The 2,248-nt window shown below is 38.9% G+C and overlaps 1 pseudogene; it reads right to left on the bottom strand.

The window, feature by feature from the left end:
• Window positions 1-1,225: 1,225 nt before the first annotated feature.
• Window positions 1,226-2,030, bottom strand: LOC145719726 (translocon-associated protein subunit gamma pseudogene; annotated as a pseudogene).
• Window positions 2,031-2,248: the final 218 nt, after the last annotated feature.

The raw sequence follows: 2,248 nt of genomic DNA, 5'->3' as shown, positions 1-2,248 counted from the left end.
GAGACTATGGACTCTGAGAAACAAACTGAGGGTTCTAGAGGGGAGGGGGTGGGGGGATGGGTTACCCTGGTGATGGGTATTAAAGAGGGCATGTATTGAATGGAGCACTGGGTGTTATACACAAACAATGAATCGTGGAACACTATCTCAAAAATTAATTAATTAACTAATTAATTAATTAATTTTAAAAAACTCTTCCATGAGTTTCTCTTCCTCAAGTTGGAGACACCTTGTCTTTGAGTTATTTCAAATCACAAATTCAGAGACTTGTAAACATGGGGCTTCAAGGGAAAGGATTTATTCTGATATTTATGGTTCAAAAAAAGTTGTAAGATTGTGGCTATAACACAGACAACCGGTTATTAACCTCTTGCTACTAGTGTAAGTAATAATAGTTCAGTCCAGGTTACTGTGACCTCTGACAGATCAAGGAAGCCAGTTATTTTCTCCTCTTGTGATTATAGCACATTGACAGACAACTTTTTGCCTTTTAATAAATGTCGTGGTACTTTGAGTTTCCTTTCAATTCATTTAATTTCAACGATCTGTCAAAAAAGAGCCAATATACAAATATTGAGTTACATTTTGTTGGGTTTTTTTAAACTCTCAAACTGCACACTATAAAAACATCTTGTGACAAATGTAATGATCCAACGGGGCACATGCACCCCAATGTTTATAGTAGCAATGTCCACAATAGCCAAACTATGGAAAGGGCTGAGATGTCCATCAACAGATGAATGGATAAAGATGTGGTATATATATACAGTGGAATATTACTCAGCCATCAGAACGGATGAATATTTACCATTTACATCGACATGGATGGAACTCGAGGATATTATGCTAAGCAAAATAAGTCAATCAGAGAGAGACAATTATCATATATTTTCACTTATATGTGGAATATAAGAAACAGCACAGAGGATCAGAGGGTAAGGGAGGGAAAACTGAATGGGAAGTCATCAGAGAGGGAGACAAACCGTGAGAGACTCTTAACTATAGGAAACAAACTGAGGATTGCTGGAGGGGCAGTGGTGGTGGGGCTGAGGTAATTGGGTTATGGGCATTAAGGAGGGCATGTGATGTGATGAGCACTGGGTGTTATATGCAACTGATGAATTATTGAACTCTACATCTGAAACTAATGATGTTAATAATACGTTGGCTAATTGAGTTTAAATTTAAAAAATAATTAAAAAAATAAAAACAGTTTGTGTGTCTCTCACCCTGACCACCATGCTACTTTTCCATATACCACAATCCACAAATAATTACAAATCCAAGGAGACAAAGTTGACATGGCCCATTTGGAGCCAGTAGACAGGGGGGCAATGAGCCCTGATGAAACAGTTATGGACAAAATATAGTCCACTGTGGGGTTGAAGTTCATCAATATAAAGAAAGAAGCAACAATGACCAAGATCAGGAATAGGATGTTGTTATAAAGGATGGAAAATGTTGTAGCTTTGTAACTGACAACTTTGTTCTTCTTCCACAAGATTCTTTCATCTTTTTTCTTTTGAGACATCTTTCTTTTATCAGCCTCAGAAAGTTTTTGAGTCACTTCTTTGGAAACAGCATCCTCCCTCTTCTGTGCTACTTCGTGTTTGAGAACAAATTTCACACTTTTTTTTTTTATTCATGAAATTCAGAGGGAGAGAGAGAGGCAGAGGCAGAGGGAGAGAAGCAGGCTCCCCACCTAGCAGGGAGCCCGATGCGGGACTCGATCCCAGGACCCTTGGGATCATGACCTGAGCAGAAGGCAGACGCTTAACCATCTGAGCCACCCAGGTGCCCCCAAATTTCACACTTTTGTATGCAAAGGCTACCAAATAAGTGCTTACTAGGATCATCACACTATAGAGAACAGCAGACTGAATAAGATCCATATGCCATATTCGCCAAGATAACTGGCCAGGGATGGCGGACATGATGAAGGTATTCCCAAAGAACACGAAGGACTTGGCCAAATCCTACAGGAGCAGGTCCTCCTTGGACTGCTGCTTGGAATCACATTTGGAAGCCATGGTGGAGTTGAGCCACAAGCCTGGAAGCTCTTATGATTTTAATAACATTTTCTTTTCTTTACTTATTGTAGAATACAGTATATAATACATATAACATACAAAATATGTGTTAAACAACTATTTATGTTATTTTGTAAGGCTTCTGATCAATAGCTATTAGTAGTTAGGGAATCAAAAGTTATATTGGGATTTTCAACTGTGTGGGAGCCAGGAACCCT

Source organism: Leptonychotes weddellii, unplaced genomic scaffold (assembly GCF_054177405.1).
Source record: "Leptonychotes weddellii isolate Sample4059 unplaced genomic scaffold, ASM5417740v2 HiC_scaffold_672, whole genome shotgun sequence".
Classification (NCBI taxonomy): domain Eukaryota; kingdom Metazoa; phylum Chordata; class Mammalia; order Carnivora; family Phocidae; genus Leptonychotes; species Leptonychotes weddellii.
This window is presented reverse-complemented; position numbering and strand designations above follow the sequence as displayed.